Below are 25,739 nucleotides of genomic sequence, written 5' to 3' on the forward strand. Positions count from 1 at the left end.
ATGAGAGGGAATCATTGATTGGCTGCCTCCTGCATATTGGACCAAGCCCGCAACCCAGGCATGTCCCCTGGACTGGAATCAAACTTTGGACCCTTCAGTCTACAGGCTGATGCTCTATCCACTGAACAAAACTGGTCAGGGCAATTCTTGGGGATATTGATGGTGTATTAAAATACTTATATTTCCTCAACTCACCTAGCCTAATTCAGTACCTACAGTCTATTTTCAGTAATTATTTCTGAAATGTGTTTTAAATTAAAAGAATCAATTTAGGATCTTCTTCATACGATTTTGAAAAATATGTCCAAACAGTGAAATTGTAGAGAAGTTAGATTATTATGTATATGTTTCTTCTATTACATAGAATACTATAAAAGATGTTAAACAGCAGCAATGTTAATATATTTTTAAATGTGCAATTACAGGAAAAATAAGTTATTTAGATTAAATAGTCTTTTAAAATAATAATAATAATAATAAACAGCTTGTGCTCATTTATTTGGCCATTCATTCCCTGACTTCCAAAATATACTGACTGGTTTCAGTCCGTACCCCAAAGCAATAGCACATGTTTTATAACAGATGTTTTATTGCCTGGCACTTTGCGAAACTCATCCATCCAAAATCCTATAATATGCCCCCAACCCAAACCACTCCTGAAAATAAAACAGCAAGAATTGTAAAGCAACACAAAAACAAACCCAAAAAATTCATTTTGGAGCTTAGAAACTCTTTTGTTCTTAAGTTTCTCCATATGATGTGCTTTTTCTTTCTTTAATTAACTTTGTTCTTAAATACTGAGTACTGTGAGCTTTTGTGGTTTTTTTCTGCTTTTCCTTTATACCCATGCATCCTACTCAGCAAAATCATGACTGTAGATAATGTTACTGGAACAGTATCACAATTTATATATAATTGATTTTTAAAGGGTGAGGAAGAGAGAGGAAAGAGAAGAGAGAGAGAGAGAGAGAGAGAGAGAGATGTATTCACTGTCTCCTGCATTCATTCTACCAGGGACGGAGTTTACAACCCAAACATGTGCCCTGACCAGGAATGGAATCAGCAGGGGATGAAGCCCAACCAACGGGTCCACACCAGCTAGGACTCTCCTAAAATTTCTTAACATAATTGCAGAACATCAGAGAGGAAAAATTTATCCTACTTTATTATACACTTTTGTTAAGATTAATTCTGACTCCACATCTGCCTGCCTGACAATGTTAACCCATGATTGTTTTAAGTATAAAAGCATTAAGTGTCCAAACAAGGTAGCCAGTCTATGTAAAGTGGAATGTTACTTAGGAATACACTAATAGTAGAGTGAATAACAAGTAAAGCACATTCAAATATTAGTTCTTTGCTAGAAGAAAATTCAGATTTGGTCTGCCAATTTGCATCCCCTGTTTAACTGATACCTAGTTTAACAATATATTGCTCATATCTAATTTATATGAAGCTTTATACTGGGATGAATAGTTTCATCTTAAATATTTTGGTTTGTGGTCATTCTGTAAACTTAATAAAATGCCCTGAAATTTACCTGCACTTAACTCAAAGCCTCTCTCCTTGCATCTGTTCATTCATGTCCCTTCTTTCAACTGTGCATCGTATCTGTTGAATAAACAGACAGTAGGTATTTCCTTTTCCCAACCTCTGTCAATACTACCTCTAAATAGTAGTCTTTTATCCCAAAATTTTGCAAATGGAAAGAAGTTCTAAGTTTCTGAGATCCTCATTCTAAACCCCATGGACATTATTGACATCTAAAAACAAACAAAAGACATACTATGAGCAATAATTCATTGCACATTTTCTTTTCTTTTTTAAATATATTTTATTGATTTTTCACAGAGAGAAAGGGAGAGAGATAGAGAGTTAGAAACATCGATGAGAGAGAAACATCGATCAACTGCCTCCTGCACATCTCCCACTGGGGATGTGCCCGCAACCCAGGTACATGCCCTTGGCCAGAATCGAACCTGGGACCTTTCAGTCCGCAAGCCGACGCTCTATCGACTGAGCCAAACCGGTTTCGGCCACATTTTCTTTTAGGACAGGTTAATACAGCAAACAAAATTTATTGTCTTAGAGAAGGTCAAATGAGGCCAAGCTATTCTTAAAAATAGTGACTTGATATTTGCTTCCCCTTTCAAAGCAAGAGATTAGAAATGAAGAGAGAAGGAAGCACAGTAGCCATTGTTTTGTTTTCAAATATTAGGTTGGGTAAGGGGATGATGGTTTTGTGTTTGAGCTCTCAGATACTTGACCTTTATCCTGAAATTGTGTATATTATATTCCAGGAGCAAAGGGTCTCACAAGAAATGTTCATATAGCACCAATTGGTGTGAAGATTGTTTCCATAAATTTAAAAAAAATAGAGTATTTTAAGTTGTCTGTCTAACCATATGATTGATGTCCACCCTGTAACCTCCTGTGATAACTTCTGGTATGATATATTGTCTCCAATCAGTAACAGTGTCCTCAAGATTAACCTTCATGAGGAGCCCTCATAATTCTTTGTTTGCTTCAGCATTACTAACCAGACTACTTACTTAACCACATCAGATAATTGAGAAGCAGGCTCCTTGTTTTGAAATAGTACTATGTGAAAGTTGCTAAACTCTAGTAGATGATGGAAGCTCTCTGGAAGTTAGTTTCTTGTGAATACCATATGAGTGGGCTATAGTGGGGGAAAGGCTGATCATAAAGTACCAAATTTCCTTTGAAGAGGATATTAAACATCAGAAGAAATGGCATTCTCACACTGTATATAATTAGTGATCATCCACAAAGCACTTCTAGAAAAGATCTGGAGTAGATAATACATCTTATAATTCCTTCTTTGAGACCTTCTGTGAATCTGGGAATTTCCCATTATGGTATAACTCTACAAGATCATAAAATTTTTCCAATATGTATTTGATTTTTTAAATGAGTTAAGATTTGAGAAGTACCCATAGGAAATATGAGACTATACGAAATCCATCATCCTATATAATAAAAGGGTAATATGCAAATTGCCCCTCAGGAGTTTGACTGACCGGGAGTTCAACCACTCGCTATGACATGTGCTGACCACCAAGGGGCAGCACAGAACAAAGGAAGGCCCTAGCCGGTGGCCAGCAGCTGGGGGTAGGAAAACCCTGGCCAGTAGCCAGACGTCCCCAATCAACCCCGATTGCCAGCCAGGCCTAGGGACCCTACCCATGCATGAATTTCATGCACCAGGCCTCTACTTAATTATAATCACTTAATTTTAAGTTTCAGATATCACAGAGTAATAAGGTTCTAAAAGTTAGAGCCTTTGTCATTTCTCCCAACTTAATCATCCTAAGCTCTCCCCAACTGGGCCTGTTTATATCCTCCTCATTCGAATGAAATCATGTTAAATGCAGAGCATGAACCTCTTGTCTAACCAGCCACTGGGTTCCTTGTGCTTTCAAAAATTGTGATTGACAATCTGTCCTTGGTTTAATTACACTAGAACTATATCCTGAGTCCATGAAGTCAAAATGCCAGCACTCCTTTTCCTCAGTTCTCCAATAATTTTATAGGATCTAATTATTTCTGGAGAGAAGATGATTTGCTGAAGGACCCCAAGATACCAGCTTATTTTCCTTTGTTGACAAACAGACCAAAATAATGCTGCTATTGTAAAAGCTATTCTGTGCTATTGCCTAATGGGATGCCAGAAGAGCAATGCTAGTTTCAGGAGTGTAGCTACAAAGAAATTATGGGGCTGGTAGGAGCTGCATGACCATTTATGCACATGCTCAGAGCAGCAACACATTGGGGGCCCTTGGTCAGCACATTCCCAGGTGAGGTGTGCAGGAAGCCGCCACTTGCCAATACTGTCAGTGCACCAAGGTATGCGGAAGACCGATGGACCTTAGGCATTAGCAGGGCTGATGCTGAGCAACTCATCCGTTGAGATAGTGATGGCTCAAGGCAGTTCCCTAACCTGATCATCCTTTTACTGTTTACCAAACTTTACCTTTGACATGCCTGTATGCATTGCTAAGGGGCAAATGTGTATTCGAGTAAATAAAAAGCAGACCAGCCAAAGGTCAGTATGTCTCTTCACGAAAGAGGCTCCACCTGGCCCCTTCTAAATGCCTTCTAAATTCATATTTCTTATATAGTATTTTCATTTGTGCGTCGGCCCCTCCTTCAGATCCTGAGCCCTAGCCGTGCAGGTTGAGGCAAGGTGGAAGAGGCAAGGCTCTGATTTCTGATTTCCGGTCTCATGCTCTAAACAAGTGTCCTCTTCACAGTGTAATCAGTGCCACATCTTTTCCCATTTTGTAACTTTTGTTGGTGATTTCTGTGTTTAAAATGGCTCCCAAGTGTAGTGCCCAGGTGCTGTGTCGAGTTTCAAAATGCAAGAAGGTTGTGATGTGTTCACAGAGAAAATACCTGTGTCAGATCACCTTCGCTCAGGCATGAGTTATAGCGCAGTGGACTCTGAATTCAGTGTTAATGAACTCAATATGTGTAATTTAAATAAAGACACTAGTTAACATATATCATTATATATACCAAACCGTGTATTTTGTGTGTTTTTGTGTAAAGACACTTACTTGAATATATAATATATGAATATACAGACACTTTGTACTAAATAAAGTGTCATTACACAGATACAAGGTTATGTATGCACTAATTGATAAAATGTTGTGACCAGAGGCACACAGGAGCCTAACCACATACTGTACAATTTTCAGTGTTTGAGGCAACTTTATGGAACATAAATCTCACAAATAATGAGCATCAACTATAACTCCTGCCTTAACTTCTGCATTCAGCTTTTTTGTGCTCAGAATAGAACGAATATCTCTGTGGGGCACTGAAGACAGTGAGGATTTTCCTACAAACAGAATATAGGGCTCTGCTCATCCTCTAAATGCTTTACTCATAAGAATACCCAAGCCCCTTCATCATGATTTGTATCCAGCCACACCCTTCTCCTTTTTGAAAATGACTTTGGATTTTGCACAGATGAAATTTTGTAGTGTATACAGGACATTTTTTAAAAATATAGTTTATTGATTTTTTACAGAGCGGAAGAGAGAAGGATAGAGAGTTAGAAATATGGATGAGAAAGAAACACTGATCAGCTGCCTCCTGCACACCACCCACTGGGGATGTGCCCGCAACCAAGGTACATGCCCTTGACGGAATCAAACCTGGGAACTTTCAGTCTGCAGGCGGAGGCTCTATCCACTGAGCCAAACCGGTTAGGGCTACAGGACATTTTTTACCCCAATAGTGAACAAATCTGTGGCCCACCAGCTCTAGAGATATACTTAACACTGCATGGGGGAAGCCAAGCTAAAAACTCAAGATGATACTTTTTCTCTGTGTGGCTCAGTTGATTGGATGTTGTCCTGTGCACCAAAAGGTTGCTGGTTCAATTCCTGGTCAAGGCACACTCCTGGGTTGCAGCCTGGATCCCCAGCAGGGGCCAGGTTTTGCTTTCATACTAATGCTTCTCTCTATCCTTCTCCTTCCCCCTCTCTGTAAAAATCAATAAAATGTATTTTTAAAAACTCAAAGATTTTTTTTTTTTAAATCTCTGTTCTTGTCCATTCTTTAGGGTGGAGTCAAGATATTCTCAAGCTCAGGTTTCTGCTAGACCGGAGCAAGGGCGTAACACTATAGTCACAGATGTCCTTCTGCTCCCGCTTCCCTTTTCTTCTGGAAGTTATAGGACTTAATGTGAAAAGAACCAACACTTCACCATAGTTTTTGCTGACTTCAAACTTGGTCTGATTTCAGGAGAGGGAGCTATTCGGAGTTAGTGCTGAGCTCAATATAGACTGGTTTGCAAATCCATCTACGTGATTGTCATTCCTTCCAGGGCCCTGGCCGGCCAGAGCTCTGACAACAAAGCTTTGTAATAAAGCTGCAAAATATCCACTTGGAATCTTGGAGTTACTAACTCATTGTTGTAACATGGCTCTCATAAAATTATGTAAAAAACTCATTTTACGGTTGTCAAGGGAAATAACTACCCAGATAAATAGGCATGAAAGCACCATAACTACAGCACAGAAAGCCAATTTAAAATTGGGCCCCATCCCCAGTCTCTTAATTGGCCTTATTACAGTGTCACAGGAATGAAAAGTTCTGTTAGCAGTAGTTTAGGTTTAGTCCACTGATCTATGCATTATTGCTTAGAAATTGTGTTATATGTTGCTATAGTATTAAACATTCTCTCGTCCTTGATTCTTGTGTGAATTTGAAATACTTAGGCAAAATGGCAAGAAATTCTGATGTTTAATTTTTATAAGTAGTTCTAGCACTTATTTTATATAGTAAAGACTTTTCATTAATTAAGGCAATATCGTGGTTTATAATAGTTTTTAATGTAAAGTTTTGCTTTGCCGGGGCTTTTTATGATTTGATACCATATTCTCAAATAACTATAAATAAGAGAACACTTTGTTCATGATTTCTTCTAAAGAGAAAAGGTAGTAGCAGCACTCTGGAGAGTAAGAGTCTCAAAAGTGTGTGATTACATGTCATCAGTTACTTAAACCCTTAGGATACAAATTATTTTTATGAAATATTATGCATTTTAATAAACATCTTCATGTGTGTATCAGATTATACACACATACATGACAAAATCTGAAATGTAACATTGAAGTTAGAATAAAGAGAAATCATTATGTATATTGGCGTGAATACATACACACACCAAGGAACACAAACCGGGAAGCTTTAGATATAATCTCATACATCAGGGTTTTCTCAGTAAACAACCCTCACAGCTACTTTCTCTAGGACATAATAATATATTTCTTGTTTTCTAGGAATCCCAAAACCTAGAGATTATGTTCTGACTTCTTTACTCCTCAAGAACATTCATAAAACAAATCTTTCAATAAAAGGTTTATTGGCCTAAGGCAGTGATTTTCAACCTTTTTTCATCTTATGTCACCCATCAACTAATTACTAAGATTCTATAGCACACCAAAAAAATATAATTTTTGCCAATCTGACAAAAATGGTATAATTTTTATTCATTCACACAAGATGGCTACTGTTATATTATTGGCTGTTGTCATTTTATTTGACAATCTAACTGAAAAGAGGTCAGTGCCCCTGACTAAATAGTCAGGTTTTTCATGTTTTTATTTATTTAATATATTTTATTGATTTCAGAGAGGAGAGAAGAGGGAAAAAGATACAGAAATATCAACGATGATAGAGAACCACTGACCAGTTGCCACCTGCATGCCCCACACTGGAGATTGAGAGGCAACCCAGGTATGTGCCCTGACCAGTAATCAAAGCTATGATCTCCTGGTTCATGGGTTGATGCTCAACCACTGAGCAGCACCAGCCAGGCAGGTATTGCACATTTTAAAAACTCTTGCAGCACACCAGTGGAAAATCGCTGGCCTAAGGTGATGATAATGAAGATTCAAAATTTGGCATAAAAAATATGGTACATTTATTTGCCTATTTGCTGGATACACAGTGAAAGAGGGAGGACTTGACAGCAGCTGGTGGGATGAGAACTTGTGTTTTAGGTTACATAGGTATGAGAGAATATCCCTAAACCAAAAACAAAGAGCCTTGGAATGGCTTTTTGTGGCCAACTGTACAGGTGCTAAACGCCTGTATCTTTCAGTTTATCTTATTTATGTTTAATCCAGCAAATAAAAATTGAGTGCACATATTTAATATTTCCAAGTATTTAATACTATAGTGAAATCCCAGCATGTACTTAGCAGTACGTAACACACTCTGTGCTCTGTTTTCTCATCAGAAAAGTGGGGGCTGAGCTCAGCCAGGACCGCTCATCTGGGGACAATAGAGGCACCCTGAGCCTTTATTTATTTATTTTAATTACTTTTCTCTTCATCCTATTAAAAGCCTCCTCCTTTGTTCTTAATTTGAAAGCTTCCCGTCCCCATTTAATTACCATGCTTTTGATTGACAAGAGCAGAGGACAGGGAAAAAAGAAAGCTGTCTCCTTCATGTCCTATTTGACATGATATAATGAATGTGTGATGGCTAGTTTATTTTTTCCTTGACAAGTTAAATATTTGAAGATGAAATGTGGAATTTAAGAGCATAATGCCAGAGAGCTGAGGGAGAGAAGAAGAAAAAAGGAAAATGGATTTCAATTGGACCGGGAACAAAATACAATACTCATTTGTGCATTGGCCTAATAGTTTAATAAGTGCCAATTGTGGTGCAGGAATTCTGTGTAATTGTAGTAAGAATTACATCTTCAGCTCTTCCCAGGCGAAGAAGAGTCAGCAAATAGACTATGTCTACCGGATGCCCTAGCCCTGTGTTTTATTATGTTTACTTTATAATCCCATCATCCCCACGCCACCAGCATGCTTGAGGGGTAGTGCAGGCAGCAGCGGCTGCTCCCTCTCGGCCCCCTGTCTTTCAGAGCTACCCTAAGGTACTTAAGAATGACAGTATAAAGAATATCTGTGCAGATGAGCCTGTAGATTTGGGGAATTGGCTGCTGGTGGACAGGGATTCTTTGGGTAGACTTAATTCCTTTAGCAAGGGTGAAGTACCATCTGTGGGGATTCCTGTCATGTATAAGGAAGTTAGTCATGCTCTCTATGGAGTTGAGTTGCTTGAATTTTAATGAAACCCGTGTCAATCTGTCTCCTCTATACCCTAGTGTTAAAATCAGTGGTCAGCTACTCAACAGTCACAACAGTAAATCACAGTAGATAAACCAACCAGGACAGCTCTAAAGAATTTAAGGTTGTGTTCCTCCCCCCTTCCCCCCGCTTTACAGCTAGGTCACTGAGAGAATACATAATGAACTGGTGGCATTTCTGTTTTAAAGGGACAACCTTCAAACCCGGAATCTAGATTCCTTTTTAAATGTCCTTCCTCACTGGGAAGTTTTCCTTCTCTGTTATTATTTATATTTCTTTAAATAGATCAGTGATGGATTCTGGGCTTTTGTATAGGTTATATATAGGTTAAAGCTGTCCTTTTACAAAATACTCAGAGAGAAATGCTGATTCTAAACAAAGAAAATGAATTGTTATGCAGAAATTAAGATAAAATGAAGTGTGTGCCACCTGAATGTAAATTAACTGTGAATGATGTAACTCAGGGAAGCAGGTGGCAGTTCTATATGAGATATTTACAATTAGCTGTATGCATCACTCTGAAAGCACCGTGCAGGAAATATCTCACCTAGATTGGATTGGCTCCCAATGGGTTATAATAGCATTACGGACCTCAGCGTCACTTTCTAATCCTTCTATAGTGTGTCACTACCATCTCAAAGACAAGGTCATTGGAACATAACTTTCATTGTCACTTTGTTTGCATGTGACAGCCAAAAATGTTTCAATGAGGAGGACTGACAGAGCAAGTTGGAACTGAAAGTTCTTTTTGGCAGAACAGCTCTGGCACAAAATGGAACTCTAACTGGTTCCTTAATGGTCAAAGCTACAACCTCCATTTATCTTCTTGTTTGAGCTAGCGGTTGGAATTACTGGCTGGCTGTTCTCACAGATCTATTTGTCTCTATCCAGTGTCACGTTTCTCTTTGTGTTGTTATTCTTTTTGTTGGTGAAGGTATGTGTCCCTAGAGCAGGCTGGCAACTTTTATATTGTGTACCCAAATGGGCATTCCCTCATACATATGAATGCATATTTCCTTCTCAACTTCTTACTTGCTTTGTGGCATTGATATGTCAGTGCATGTGCTAATCCACATTATATCTCCACTTAAAATATTGCTTATCTTAATTTCAGGTTAACATATGGGTGTGTGTGAAGTTTCCTTGGTCATATTTTTGTGATCCTGTCAATTGACTACCATTTGACATTTAAATGTGTCACCAATTACATTGATACAAAAGTCTTAATATGTAGAAAAAGAGCAATATTGAAACACTTTACTCTCAAAAAATAAAAATAGACATTTTTGCTTTCATTTTGTTTTTTTTAAGGCATCTCATATCTAGCTCTAGTGTTTATGCTTGATCATATCTTACACCATTTTAATTTATTCATGGCATACAGCAGGTATTCCACAAAGGTATTTGATTAATAATTATATAATATATTAGCTAGGGTACAGAAATCTAATCTTTATTTTTATTTATTCATTCATTCATTTATTTATTTTTTGCAAACTTGGCTTTATGGAAATACTCTAGTTTCACCTTGGAAGCTAGCAGTTTGCAAATACTATATATTCATAGTCATATGTTTCTTAATTAATTTAGTCATTTATTTTAATAAATATTTAGTGGACATTCACTATGTGCCAATTATGGCTCTAAGGACTGGCAGGATGATGGAGAACAAGAGAGATATGTCTTTCCTCTCTCAGGGAGTTTCCATCTAAGAAGTGTGGATGTCACATGATGTTGAGTGGCCTCTAATTTCTGGCTACCCTCTGAATGAGCGATGTCCACAATGTCCTGTCCGCGCCAGCCCTGCTCTGCTCCTGTAAGTTCATACCTGTGGTTTCTTTCATGGAGTTTACCCATCTCCTATTGGCTCATTTTCTTTTTCTGCTGCCCTCTATTGTCTTTTCCAAAGAGCCCTGCCCTCTCAGTATGTGCCCACATTAAGATAGCTTCAGTTTTGTCATTTTTGCCTCCAGAGATATTTCAGTCTTACTTTGTTCTGGAACCCACTTGTCCCTCTTTCTGGCACTACTGGGTATTTATAGAGCTCTCCTCCAACACTATAGTTCATATGAATCATTTTTTCCCTATCAGCCTTCTGCACTGTCCAACATAGTAACTGGGAATATGAGGGAAGTACCATCCATAAATAATCTTCATGGTTCAAAGCCTTTAATGCAGGTGTCAGTAACCCATCCAACTTTTACCCAGATCTCTCCTGCATCACGTCAGCACTTAGTCCTCCAGGTCTCAGAATGATTAGCAGTTGATCATTCAAATTTGGATTATTTCCAGAAATCTTCCTTCATGAAAGTGACCTTCCTTCAGTTTCACATTTTTTCCTGGGGACATCCATCTTCCATTGAATGGTGGGATTCAAAGACCTGGCATTTTATTCCCCAAGGTGGGGTGCTTGTTAAGGGGCAACCATCTCCAGGGCTCCCATGAAATTAGGCAACAGGCATCACCTTTTTTTTTTCTCTGCCTAATCCTGCTTCCTTTACTCCCATAAAAAGAGAAGTTCCCATAACAGTACACCCAAACAAACCTTGTGGATGTAAATTTTCATCCCAAATAGTGTTTTGTTTTGTTTTGTTTTTTAAGCCAAAATAAATTAAGGCCTTGACAGCTACCAGTGATAAAGTGTAGTAAAGGAGTTCCTAAGAGTATTGTAATTTTGGACCAGGGGTATTAACATCAAATTTAAACAAGTGGCATTTGAAATATATAAAGAGGTATGAAAAAGTTCTAAATGTGGTCCTCTCACATTCTCTATTCATTCCAAAGCAAATAAAATCGTACCACAAGGAATGTACCTCATTTTCCTCCTTTAAAAAGTTTTTCTCTTAAAATGCCCACTCTAAGGATTGTCAGGAATTCTAAGTTGACTTTGCAAAGAATGTTTTCTCTTCAAATTCTATTGTTTATTCAAATATTTCCTAATTCATAGAAATTTAGATTATCTTTAAAATTGTAAAACATCTATAATGTCTGATAGCATTAACATTTGATTTTATATCCTATTGTATTGTTTCCATTGTGCAATTCAGATTGTTCTACAGCCTCTGTGAAGAAGGTGCTATATTGCCACTTCCATAACCCTCTACACTACCCACCAATCCCAGCTACACATTGATGGCAGAGGATAAAACAGCACCAAGTGTTAGGTGGAATGAGAACTGACCTGGGTTCAGAAACCTCGGTACTTGAGTTCTGGCTAAGAAAGAATTCAGAGCCAAGACTAAAAGCATAAGAGAAAGTTTATTCAGAAAGTCACAGAGATAGAAGAAGTGAGACATAGAAGAAACGGCTCAGGAAACAAGTTCCAGAGAAGGCCCTTGGACCTTAGGTGGGAGAAAGATAAAGGTAATATACCTGAGGGGAGTAGGAGGTGGACTGGAAAGGCATTGGGCATGCTTCAGAAAAGGAGAATGCACTGTGTCCTCCTCCTTCCTCCTAAGAGCTTATCAGTTAGAAATTCTAGGGGAGGTTCCACGGGGGGATCTCAATAGAATTTTCATCAATTTTCTGGGTGTGTCCTTTCAGGGTCTTGGGCTCCACTAGTTGGTTGGTGCCAGGGCAGGGGGTCACTATTTAATGCAGCTGGTCCTGATGTCAGCTATGAACTCCTTTGTCTGATTTTGCTGCTTTTCTGGGTCTGGAGCTGAAACACAACTGAAGTGTTATCCTTAGGGGTTAATGCTTAAGAGAGTCTTCCTGCAAAGGCCCCATGGGAGTCACATGAGGCCACACCTTGGCTCCTTGTTCCTCCTCTAAGGGGGTCTCCCACATGACTTAGTGACATGACAGGGGAGGAAAGGTCAAGGAATGGTCTGAATTGTATGACCTGTGATATGAAAGGTCAGGGGTCTAAACCACATGACCAGCAAAATGCTAGCAGAGGAAAGATTACTGGAGGAGGGATGTCGTTTTTCCCCCCAGTTTTGCCAGTTGCTAAGCATCCAGGGCTTTCTGCACTGGTAACCTTCTGTACCTGACCCATTGTCCTTGCCCTGCTCGTGTCTGTCTAACTGCCCATCACAAAAGTATATCAGAATGTCTCGACACTTGAGAGTTATTCAAAGAGAGAAACAAATTCAATGCATTCCTTTTTAGAAGATATGAAAATTACTTGGAAAATTGAAAACAGCAAGTCTATTAAAGATTGAACATGCTCTTTTTCTCTATTCTTGCCTTACATTTGGCTGTATACACTTTCAGAATGCAGCCTTGCAATTATGAGTTATGAATCTGAGTTCTAACATAATATTGTCTACTAATAACTATATTGAAATATTAAAAATAAACAATAGAAAATTAAAGATGAACCAAAGCCAATGAAGAGCATGGTACCTAATTTATTAGTGTAGCATAATAGAGTCTAAAATTGCTTATTAAAAAAAAATCCAAATATATCATTGCCTTTGTAAAATGTGACAACACCATCTACTTGAAGTTAATAATAACATCTAAAGCAATACTTCTTGTGGATATTTTTCTCACAACAGTTTCTGATTTTTCAAAATGTGGGTCTCTGTGCCTTGTCATCTCCATGCACACTTGTTGTTACTGTTGTTGTTTTGGCTGTTGCTGTAATACTCTTTATATATATTATGTTTTTACCAGTAATGTAAAGAGTCTGGACCTCTGCAATTTGAGATGCTTAAATCGTCCTCATCTTCAGGAAATAAATTTACTTTATATTAGAAACCCATTTATGGAGATGGTTAGAGTGTCATTTAATCAGTTAGATGCAGTCAAATATCATCAAGATCTCTTTCTCCTTTCTGATATAATGAATGGAGTGGTTTCTTTCTCATTTTATTTTGGAAACCTCAGTAAAATTAATCAAGCATGTTTTACTAAACCCACGTTGTTAAGCCTCACATTTGATATATTCATTGCCTGCACTTCAGAAGGGTGGTTTGGGATAGGGTAAAAGGAGTATTCTTTCCTTTTCGTGAATGCACATAAATAGATTGTAAGAATTTCAATTTTGATATTTGCATCCATGACTATTTTTAAGATCAAATTTGGTGCCCATGAGCACTTATTTATTATTCATAAAGTATATGTTTCTTTGATTTTAGACATTAATGGTCTTCTCAAAAGCAAAGATATCACATCCAAACTGCTTTCTCTGTTGTTACTGACATCTATGAAAGACTACTTTAGTAAGACTATTTTAGTATGTTTTAAGTTTAAAACATTTTTAAAACCACAGTGTTCAGCCAAAAAATATAGATATTTTTTTTTACTAAAAGTATATGAAATAAAGCTATGCCACTTCATTGATTAGAATACTTACACATAAAATATTAGAAAGGAAAGGAATCCTATCTAATAAAGAGGGAATATGCTAATTGACCCACACACCTTTGCAAAGATGGCGGCACCCACAGCCAATAAGGAAGGAATGTGCTAATTGACTGTCATGCCCTCAAAGATGGCAGTGTCCACAGCCACCAGATGGCAGCGACCAGTCTCCTCAGCCCCACCAGGGTGGCAGGTGCGCAGCAAGGCTGGGCCACTCCACACACCTGCCTCTGGAGTCCCCCAGTCCCCTAAGCCCCCTAGCTGCCCAGGGCTGGCCCAAGGCACAGGCAAGCCTCAGATGTCAGCTGCCTAACTGCCCAGGTCTGGCCTGAGGTGCAGGCAAGCCTTGGATGGTGTCTGCCAAGCCGCCCAGAGCTGCCCAAGGCTCAGGTAACCAGGGCCAGCCAAGGCTTGCACTGTTGGCAGTGGCAGCAGCAGAGGAGTGATGGGGCGTCGCCTTTCCCTGATCACCAGGTCTCCTCCCTCCCTTGAGGGTTCCTGGACTGTGAGAGAAGGCAGGCCAGGCTGGGGGACCCAATCCTCCAGTGCATGAATTTTTATGCACCGGGCCTCTTGTATAACATAGCTAAAAAGATATATGCACACACACATCCATATACACACATATGCATATATATTCTCTCTCTCTATCTCAATTGAATATTCCGTGGAACTGGAACTATAATAATTATCAATGAAAAGTCTTCTCTCAACCAAAAACAGATACAGAGTCAGCCACAGGAAGTGGTGGTGTGGCACTATATAGTGATGAGAGGTCAAGTGTCCTGATTCTTAAGGTTTATCATCTCAAGAGGAGACAGTCATTTATCTCTCACTCTAATATGTGCTAAAATTGAGATACCAAGGTTTATAAGCTATTACCTAATAAAGGAGCACTTAAATTTCATTTTCAAAGAGTAACCATCTCTTTAGCATTTACAATCCACAATACAAGATTGATTACATAAAATACCCTACATATCTGTCATATGCTGTATAATGTAAACTGAAAGCGTTCTGCCCTCATTATTTTCCTTACCTAATGGGCAGTATAAGGTCAGCAGTTCACTAAATGCTTCTTCCTGATGTGAAATTCAAGTGGGGCCTTGAAGATATAAACTTACCTTTTTGCACTAAAAGAAAAACATATTCAAGTCAGCAATCCATATTAAGCAAATAAACAATTCATTTGAGGATTTTGATATCTTCCAGTACATCTCAGAAAGAAAACCAAAAGTTGAGTGCCATCAGACATGTCAATATCCTTCTAATACTTCTGTACACGGTGGTTTATCTCCAGCTAATTTATGGTGCTTTCTGAAGTCTTACCACAATCACAACAGTGTTTCACACCCAAAGCTCAGTTTTTTACTCCAATGTAATATATAAGGGAGTCTGCTTTCATTTCCACATATTATGCTAAGGGAGAAAAAAATCAATTGCTCTAATTTGGGATAATAGCTTTTCAAATTCATATCTCTTTTAAACTTCTTTTTATTTCTCAACAAATTTATATTTATTTATTAATTAATTTATTTCTTTTTTTTAATATATTTTATTGATTATTCACAGAGAGGAAGGGAGAGAGAAAGAGAGTTAGAAACATCGATGAGAGAGAAACATCGATCAGCTGCCTCCTGCACATCTCCCACTGGGAATGTGCCCGCAACCCAGGTACATGCCCTTGACCGGAATCGAACCTGGGACCCTTCAGTCCGCAGGCCAACGCTCTATCCGCTGAGCCAAACCGGTTTCGGCAATTTATTTATTTCTTAAAGCCCCAGGTTAGACCACTGAACACAGTTTTTTTGTTATTGTTGTTAATGTGTTTGTTTGTTTGTTTATTTATTTCAGAGAGGAAGGGAGAGGGAGAGAGAGAGATACATCAATGATGAGAGAGTCATTGGTTGCCTGCCTCCTGCATGCTCTACACTGAGGATTGAGCCCGCAATCCAGGCATGTTCCCTGATCGGGAATTGAACTATGACCTTTTGAACATAGGTAGATGCTCAACCATTGAACCACACTGGCCAGACCTATATCTTCTTCAGTATCTACAGTGGTAGGCCCACAGAAGATAGTCTGTGCATCTTAGTTAGATATAATTAGATTAATAGCCACCCGGTACCTAAGTTACCTGAAATAAAAATGGGGAAATGAAAGACAGAGAGGTAACCATTTTTATGAAGATTTTGTGTCACTAAATTCCAACCACCAATACCAGCATGGCTGAAATTGAACAACTCTCATTACCAATGTTGACTTATTTTCCTTTTTACTGAAGAGGTCAAAGACCTTGTTTTGTCTTTATCAAAACTTCCCTGAATTTCTGATTGTCCTGATTTAGATTTCAGAAGAGGAAGCTCACAAACTAAAACTTTTCCTCGGCCACCAGACCAAGTTAAAAACAAGCCGAATAAAACCACCAAAAACAAAACCATAAAGTGCCAAAGAGCAATGTTTATAAGTTCTCAAACAGAAGCTGAAAAACACCAATAAAGTTTGAATTTAGCTCAAATGTACCATCAACCTCAGGCAGCTCGCTCCCGCCCCTACCCACTTTTAATGGTCCATTTGTCTAGTCCGCCTGGAAGATCTATAGAGAAAATTACCAGGGCAGAATGTAGATCCAATTGCACATCCTGCTACAGGAGAAACGATTCCTGTTCTCATCATTGGGATCAATAATCTGCTAACACAGTATTAGCAAGAGCAACAACTCCACCAGGTTAAAGGAGTTTTACACTGAATAATGACGGCCCAGGAAAGGGAAAAGCTGAGAAAGTAAATCCTGGCGGCCTTTTACTATTGAGAGAGCACATGCCAGTGAATCAATAGTGGCTCTGGTGAGTCTGGGCTGTAAAGATGCTTTATGGTTCCGCCTAAGTACATTGGCAGAGAGGCTCCTCTTAATATCTGCACACAGGAGCCGCTGGGGTCCAGCACTGCCCTATTAATGAAAGCATTTCCTCTTAGAGGAGTGGAATTTCTTTCCAGGGACCCAGAGCATGGCTGCATCTTACCTCTATAGAAACTCCAAGAAAAAGAAAAGGGTGGGCATGGGAAGAATGGTAAGGAAAGGCCCACAGAAAGTGAGGAAAGGGACCTGGAGCTAGAGCAGCCGTGGGCAAACTACAGCCAGTGGGCCAGATCCGGGCTGTTTGAAATGAATAAAACTAAAAAAAAAAAAAAAAAAAAAAAAAGACCGTACCCTTTTATGTAATGATGTTTACTTTGAATTTATATTAGTTCACACACACACTCCATCCATGCTTTTGTTCCGGCCCTCTGGTCCAGTTTAAGAACCCATTGTGGCCCTCGAGGCAAAAAGTTTGCCCACCCCTGGTCTAGAGGATGCTACTTTTTGACAAAAGATTTCAAAAACCAATCAAGGCCTTTTCTCCCATGTCTTCCTAAGTATTTCTAGAAGCAGAGATAATTAAAACCAATGTGTTTCTTGGTTTTCCTCTAGGACAAATAAGTGATTTTTTGAAAAGAAAACATTATGGTAATGACCAGAGAGAAAAGGGATTGGTGGGAGGTAGAACGGGGTAAATAAGGGGATAAGTGGTGATGGAAGGAAACTTGATTTGGAGTGATAAACCAATACAATGCACAGATAATGTATTATAGGATTGTACACCTGAAACCTATGTAATTTTATTAACCAACTAGAGGCCCGGTGCACAAAATTTGTGCAAGGGGGGAGAGGTCCCTCAGCCTGGCCTGCATCTTCTCCAATCCAGGACCCCTCGGGGGATGTCCTACTGCCTCTTGCAAACTGGGACCACTGGTTCCTAACTGCTCACCTGCCTGGCTGCCTGATTGTCCCAACTCCTCTGCCTGTCTGATCACCCCTAACCACCTCTGTCTCATCCAACATCCGGGACCCAGGATTTCCTCCTCTGGCCAGTCATAGGGACCTGGGACACAGGCTTCCCTCCCTCTGGCCAGCCACAGGCACCCAGGATGTGGACTCACTTCACCCGGTTAGATTTAAGTATTCTCTTTGAAGATGTGGACTCACTTCACCCGGGCTGGCTGTAGCTGCAGGGGACCCTGGGAGGGCAGTTTGTCCCTCTCCTGGGCCACAGGTGCAGCTGCTGCTGCCTTGGACTGCGGGGCGTGTGGCCACAATCTGGCTGGTCCCCATTCCTCTCTCACAAACTCATTTGTGCCTGGCTAGTCCCCATTCCTCTCATGCAAGCTCATTTGTGCCTGGCAGGTCCCCATTCCTCTCTTGTCAGCTCATTTGTGCCTGGCTGGTCCCCATTTCTTTCTCCCCAGTGTTGAGTGTCTGAGCTGTTATGGCATTATAGTGTGAAGGCATGATGGCCATTTGCATATTAGCTCTTTATTATATAGGATGCCACCCCAATAAACTCAATAAATAGAAAATAAGAGAGAAAAGCAGACATAGATGAGTATGTACAGTAAACTGCTGGGGATTCAGCAGAGCTACAAGAAAAACCAATGTCAAAAGTTAACATTCCATGGGAGAGCAGACTCCAGTACAGCATTACCAGTAGACCAGTTGCAGTCCATTAGTCCATTCGGTATGGGGTCCACATAGCTGTGTTCCATGTGGGCAAATGCCAGAGTGAGAGAGTCCTATAAGTCAGGAGCTCAACCAAGAGAGTGAACACCTTTTTAAAGGAGATTAAGTATCTCAAATCTTCCGAGGCTGGCAGTGTTCACACCTACTCTGGCCAATGACCTGTTCCCAGGTGTGACAGAGGCAAGTACCTTCCCTAAGTCACCCAGGCTTTACTGGCCATGCATCTATTCTCCCCTTGTGTAGTCCCTTCTGCTGGCTACCTGAGGAGTGTTAAACTGCAACTTCCTGGCAAAGAGGCACAAATGACTATAATATTTGGCCTTCCCTTTGCTCCTTTCCAGTTATTCATAAGTAGGTTAAATTATAACACTATCACTTGGACTACAAACCGCATCTACTGTTTAAGATTGAAAAAACAATAACAACAACAAAAAAACCCAAACAAACAAAAAATCAACCTCTCAGGCTCTCTACCATCTATAGGCAAGAAGCAGGCTGATAAAGGTGCTGAACTGCCAAATAAGGTGCAATTTCAATGGCCCACTTCAAATGGGGTGTGTGTGTGTGTGTGTGTGTGTGTGTGTGTGTGTGTGTGTGTGAATAAAGTAGAGCCAATGGCCATGGAGAATAGTGTTCTGAGTATTCCTCCCATGAAGCTGACTCAGGATGTAATCAACAAACATTTCTCACTCACAGAGTAGGGCCCTCTCTCCATTCACCAAGAAGTTTTCTGAATTGCTGCAAATCAGAGACAGTTGTGTGTCTTCCCGTTATGAATGGATTATTTCTGTGATTACCCTATTCCTGATTCATTGAAGTTTATGAGAAAGTAGAAGCAATGAACTCATATTTTAAATGGTACATAGATTTTCTAATCAAGAAGTGTTTCAGGTGGGCTGGATAAAAGACTCTTACATGTACCCCCCTGCTACTACTAATGTCACATTTTGCAAGATCCTGAACTGGGACCTTTTGAGTTGTCTCCCTTGTGGAGGGACAACATATATTTGAGGAGGAAGTGTGGATTGAATATTTTGTGACCAGAGGGTAAACTTTGATTATCATTAATGATGTTCATCAAGTATTTCCAGCTGTTAGCCATCTGATCATATGTTTGGATTATACTTCTTGATCCTTTGTTGTTGGGTCAGGCCATATGACCAGTCAGTGAGCTTTGAGCAGCTGTGATGTTTGTTACTTCTGAGCTAGGGTATTTAATTGACAATTCTAATACCTCCAGAAGTCTTTTATCTTTAGTCATTTTCAGAAATGGTGGCTGCTTAGTAGAGCAGAATTAGTTAAGCCATACTATACCTGTAGACAAGCATAAATGTATGTTGTTGTTACAAGCCTTTACGATGTGAGAATTTTAGTTACTTCTGCATCATCTTGTCTCTTCTCTCTTGTAGAGAATTTCTGTCATCACCTTCTCTTGTATATCTTATACATGTAAACCAGTGTCATGCTTAAAGTAGGTAGTTATCATAAAAGAAGTATCAAATACATAAATTAAAGTAAAGTAGACAAACATCGTTAGAAGGAATTATTATTTTATCTACTCATCCCTCCAAGAAATGCCTGACACTGAAGATCTGAATAACCATATGGACTTGTGTGAACTGAGACACTTTTCTGCAGGTTTTAGTAGTTATTACTATATTCATATAATAATTGTTGCATATAGTTTCCAGAAGGTTTCATGATGAACTCTTCAAATGACTCCAGAAATAGACATTTTCAATCAGCCACCAAAATGGTTTCCATAACCTGCCTTGGATTGTAGGAAGCATTACTAGCTGGAAATATTCCCACACAGCTCATCACATCCTTTGAACGATACCCTTAAAAATTATTTCCTCAGCTTGTCTTCTCTAATTTTAGACTCATGCTTTAAAATGGCATCCAGACCTCAGCTACTTGATATGTTTCAATCTTAGTTATTCCATTCTTCCCTTAACATGGGGATGGGATTTTTAGGTTCTTATTTTAAGTACATATTTAGAGTTTAATTCATGACTAAATGATGGTGCTGGGAGATCTACCACCAGCTTGGAATCCTAAGGGCTAGCACTTCTGGAAAGAGGAACTACAGTTGTAAAGGTAACGACCCTTCATATTGGTGGCTAGATAAGAATTATGTTTAGTTCTTCTCATATCTGTTCTTCTAATGTGCCTATATTATTCCATTGCCTGAGAAAAGTGGTTATTTGGAACCGTATTTTCCAAAGTAGTCTACTTTCATCAGAGCACACCACCTGCACCATTCAGAAATGTTTAGAGAAACATTAACTATATTCGATAGTACATTGCTCTTTAGAGTCCAGCCAAATGAAATAAGTGTCTGGCAAAAACAACTCTGCTCTCAAATGCATCTCATTGGCAGCATTCAACACCCAAGTTAGTTATTACTGGAGAAAACTTCACGGGGAACTGTTTTCTCTTATCAATTCCTTGCTCCATATCTATGGGAATAACTTACTACAAGTAGGGTTGCAAAGTGCTATAAACTGTTCCTGAAATTTACCTAAACAGGCATAAACTGAATGTTATCATTGTGCCAACAAATGAACAGTGAATTTTCCCAGCAAAGGTACATCCATGGAATAAAAAAAGAAGGAAAATAGAGGACATTTCAAGTACCATCCCCCGTTTTAGAGCAGAGAAAACTGAAGTCCATGTATGCAAAGAACTCCTCAATTTCACAGAGATAATTAGCAAAAGAGGCACTTGGTACCAAAGGATACTGCTCTCTCTCTAATATTTCACTCATCAGAAAGTCCAAATCACTGACATTTCCATGTCTAAAGCAGTCAGCAAAAAGCATACCATGTTATAACTTTGTTCAATAAATCTCTCTATAAGAAGTATGCAAAATGATGAAATAAATAAATCCAAGGTTATATCTTTATACATATCAGCAGAGGACCTGAATAGACACTTCTCCAATACAGATGGCCAATAGGCATATGAAGAGATGCTCATTGTAACTAATCATCATAGAAATTCAAATTAAAACCTCAAAAAGATAGTCACTTCACACCTGTCAGTTGGCTAGGATGTGGAAAAAAGAGAACCCTCATGGGACTGTTAGTGGGAATGCAGATTGGTTGTGGGGCTAGGGAGAGAGAGAGAAAAAAAAACACCATATTGATGTGAAAGAGAAATAAAGACAAGTCAAGTGATTGCACCTCGATTGGGGTTGGGGATTGAAATGGCAACCCAGGTATGTACGTTTAACCAGGAATCAAACCTGAGATTCTTTGGTCTGAGGGCCAACACACTAGCTAGGACTCTTACCACTCTTGAAACGCTATTTTCTCACTTCAATTTACCTTCAATAGCCAAATCTTCTGAACTCTAATTTTTTCAATTACTTTTGATGTAATTGTAAATGGGATTTTTTTAAATTTCCCTTTCCGAGAGTTCATTATTAGTGTACAGAAACAAACATTTTTGTGTATTGCTTTTGTATCTTTGAGCTTTACTAAATTTATTAGTTTTAACAGTGTTTTGATGGAGTGCTTAAGAGTTCCTATTGAGATATATATATATATAAGCCTAAGCAACCCTTACAACCAGATGACTGGATGACCAGCCGGTATCTGTGATGCACATTGACCACCAGGGGGCAGACACTCAACACAGAATCTGTCCCCTGGTTGTCAGTGTGCTCCCACAGCAAACCTCCTGCAGCCAACCAACCTCCCACGGCCCTTACCCCCGGCCAGTGGGCCCTGATAGGCCCCGACTGGGACTGGGCAAGATGACCCTGATTGTCCCAATTGCTGGCCAGGCCAAGCGACCCCACCCATGAATGAATCCGTGCACCAGGCCTCTAGTATATAATATCATGCCATATGCAAATAGTGGCAGTTTTACTTCTTCCTTTCAAATTTGGATACCTTTGGTTTCTTTTTCTTGCTATGACTGGGACTTCTTATACTATGTTGAAAATGTGATAAGAGTGGCCATTTTTGCCTTGTTTCTGATTTCAGAAGAAAAACTTTTGGGTTCTCAACATTGAGTATGATGTTTTCTGTGAGCTTGTCATACATGGACTTTTTATGTTGAGGTATATTTCCTCTATACTGATTTTGCTTAGAGTTTTTATCATAAATGGGTGTTGAAATTCTTCAAATGATATTTCTGTACCTAATGAAATGACAATATAATTTGTATCCTTCATTTTGTAATGTTTTGTATTACATTTAGTGATTTGCAGTTGTTGAAACATATTTACATCCCTGAAATAAGTCCCACTTTATCATAGTGTATGATCCTTTAGTGTACTATCAGATTGGGTTTGATAAATTTTGTTGAACATTTATATATATGTTTATCAGGGAGATTACCCTATACTTTTCTTTTCTTGTGGAATCCCTGCATGATTTTGGCATCAGGGTAATGCTTGTCTCATAAAGTGAGTTTGTAAGGGTTTTCCTTTATTTTTTCATCAGTTTGAGGATTGGCGTTAATTATTTTATGGATGTTTTGTAGAATTCATCAATGAAGTCTATACATACCTTTAAAATTATTTTTAACACAACACAAAATGTATTTGTCTATTGTAAAACAAATAAAATAAAACCACACAATGAAAAGTGAAACTCCTCCTCACACCTGCCTTGGCATCCTGAAGCATTACTCCCCTCCACCTCAGAAGCAGTATTGTAAATAGTATGTACTTCTGAACCTTTTCATTATGTAGTATACAGTTACATATTTCACAAAGAAATATTAAGCTAGAGGCCCGGTGCATGATATCCATGCACTGTGGGGGGGCGGGGGATCCCTCAGCCTGGCCTGAACCCTCTCACAGTCTGGGACCCCTAAGCCGACAGGTGGACATCCTCTGAGAGGTCCTTAGCACTGCCGTGGAGGCGGGAGAGGCTCCTGCCACCGCCACTGGGCTCACCAGCCGTGAAACCGACTTCTAGCTGAGCAGCACTCCCCCTGTGGGAGCACACTGACCACCAGGGGGCAGCTTCTGCATTGAACATCTTCCCCCTGGTGGTCAGTGTGTGTCATAGTGACCTGTTGTTCTGCAGTTTGGTCTATTTGCATATAAGGGTTTTATTATATAGGATAAGTATTTTTGTTATTACCTTTTGTTTTTGTATGTTTGCCTGTTTTAAGCTTAGTAGGATCTATGAATTCATACACATTTTTTTTTTTACTTTTTTTAAACTTAACTTACCTTGAAGATCTTCATATTAATATGTGTATCCACCAATCATATTTCATAGTCTCTTAGGAAGGACAGGACTGGTTTTGCTACATTAACAAACAGTCTTATTGCCTTGAAATAACAAAGCTGTAGTTTTTGACCAGGAAACATTCACCTCTCCACTAAGTGGGAGAACTGCCCCATAATGCCCTTGCTCTGGGGCTGAGCCTAAAAGAGGAAGCATCATCTGAAATATTTCTTGTCATGATGGCATGAGAAGAGAACATGGCTAATGATACATTGTCTCTTGACATTTTCCACTCAGAAGTGACACATTACTACCACTTACATTTTCTTAATCAAAGCAAGCCACATGGCCAGGCCTAACTTCAAGAGAGTAGAGAAAAACATTTCTACTATGTGTCCTGAGGAAAATAAGCTGAAAAGATGTATTTGTTCTTTGATTGCCATAGCTTTTCCCTAATTGGTATAACACAGTGAATTTTGTACCTCAAATTCATAGCCATTGTTCAATAATTCCTAAAACTCTGGCAGTTTTCCTCTTAGTGCAGTTATCCTTGCCAATTGTCACAGGTCCTTTAAGGGAAAGCTGAATTTCTTTTTAAAGTTGTGGCAGTATTATAGGTTAATTTTTCTTGAGGAGACTATTTTATCTCCTCATTTAAAGGTGTATAGGTTGGTGAATAAACTCAGGATGTGAGATTGGATGAGAGGTTGTAAGTCTGTTGTGGAAACGTGACTCTATTCATGATCTATGTAGGCTCAGTTCTGTCGATAAAGTAGGACTTTAAATGGCTTCCTATCTATTTTGGTCCTAGAAAAGCCACAATCAAGTAGTCCCATCAAAAGATCTGTGTGGTTAACCATTCTGAGTTACGCTCTAGTCCTATTTCCCATTACAGTCACCAGACTCCACCTGTGTCTGGAAATTGAATGCTGCCACTGGATTGAATTTCTGAGTTTTTGAGAAATTAGAAGTTTGTTGCCATGATGACATCTCTGACTCACCACTGTAGCTTTCAGAGGCCATCCTCTGCAGAGGGGCTTCTGGCTCCTCCCCAATGTCTTCCTCAGTGTTGTGTTGAATGGTACGCATTCTGGTCTTTCCCAGATTCGTATTTAGTGGATGGGTAACCAAGCAACATGTGATAAATACAATCCACCAACACTCCTCTCCAGGACGACTTCAGATTATTTTGCCCTAATATGAAAAGAAGGTCCTGGCATCTCAACTGTAATTAATGTAAAGATTATGAGTCTAGATTTTAGTAAACCAAGTTCAACAAAATATTTGAAAACTTTACATTCTTTAGGATAAATTCCTGAATCCAGAATCTCTGGTCAGGGCACCCATATTATTCGATTTCTTCTACTCTATCTTAGCGTCCCATCATCCTTGGCATGTCTAGTGGATTCTCCTAGGAATTGAATCAAGTTAGAAGTATGCTAGAAATGAGATCTGAAGGGTCTTGAGAAGCACTGACACATCATTATGAGGCTGTCTCCTCAGCTATGGATAGTAAATGTCTTCGGGCAAAGGATTACCTCAGACCCAGAAGAAAGCGCTGCATTGCTGGAAAAATATGCAGCCCCACAGAATTTGGGGTTTTTAAGTATGCAAACTCAGCAGAATCTCTCCAAATTCCCCTATTCCAATTCTCAGGACCCTACAATGTCTTTATCATTGGTATACTTTTAACTTAAGATACATGGTATAGCTTTGACTTCAACATATGCTGTAAGACAAAACATTGAGTGTGATGTTCAGAAACATTAGACTTGAAGTTTTTTAAAAAATATATACTTTATTGATTTTTTACACAGAAGAAGGGAGAGGGATAGAGAGTCAGAAACATCAATGAGAGAGACATATCGATCAGCTGCCCCCTGCACATCCCCCACTGGGGATGTGCCCGCAACCAAGATACATGCCCTTGACCAGAATCGAACCTGGGACCCTTTCGCTGACACTTTATCCGCTGAGCCAATCCAGTTAGGGCTAGACTTGAAGCTTTAAGATAAAATAATGTTCTTT

The 25,739-nt window shown here is 39.3% G+C and overlaps 1 long non-coding RNA gene across 1 annotated transcript in view; it reads left to right on the forward strand.

Moving 5' to 3' along the window:
• The first annotated feature begins 14,133 nt into the window (after positions 1–14,133).
• The window catches only part of LOC107183478, a 17,016-nt gene continuing 5,410 nt past the window's right edge, over positions 14,134–25,739 (forward strand). The window contains exon 1 of the long non-coding RNA XR_001514266.1: positions 14,134–14,144. This is a non-coding gene — a long non-coding RNA (uncharacterized LOC107183478). The remainder of the gene's footprint in view (positions 14,145–25,739) is intronic.

This window comes from Myotis davidii, unplaced genomic scaffold, assembly GCF_000327345.1.
Source record: "Myotis davidii unplaced genomic scaffold, ASM32734v1 scaffold259, whole genome shotgun sequence".
In the NCBI taxonomy this organism is placed as follows: domain Eukaryota; kingdom Metazoa; phylum Chordata; class Mammalia; order Chiroptera; family Vespertilionidae; genus Myotis; species Myotis davidii.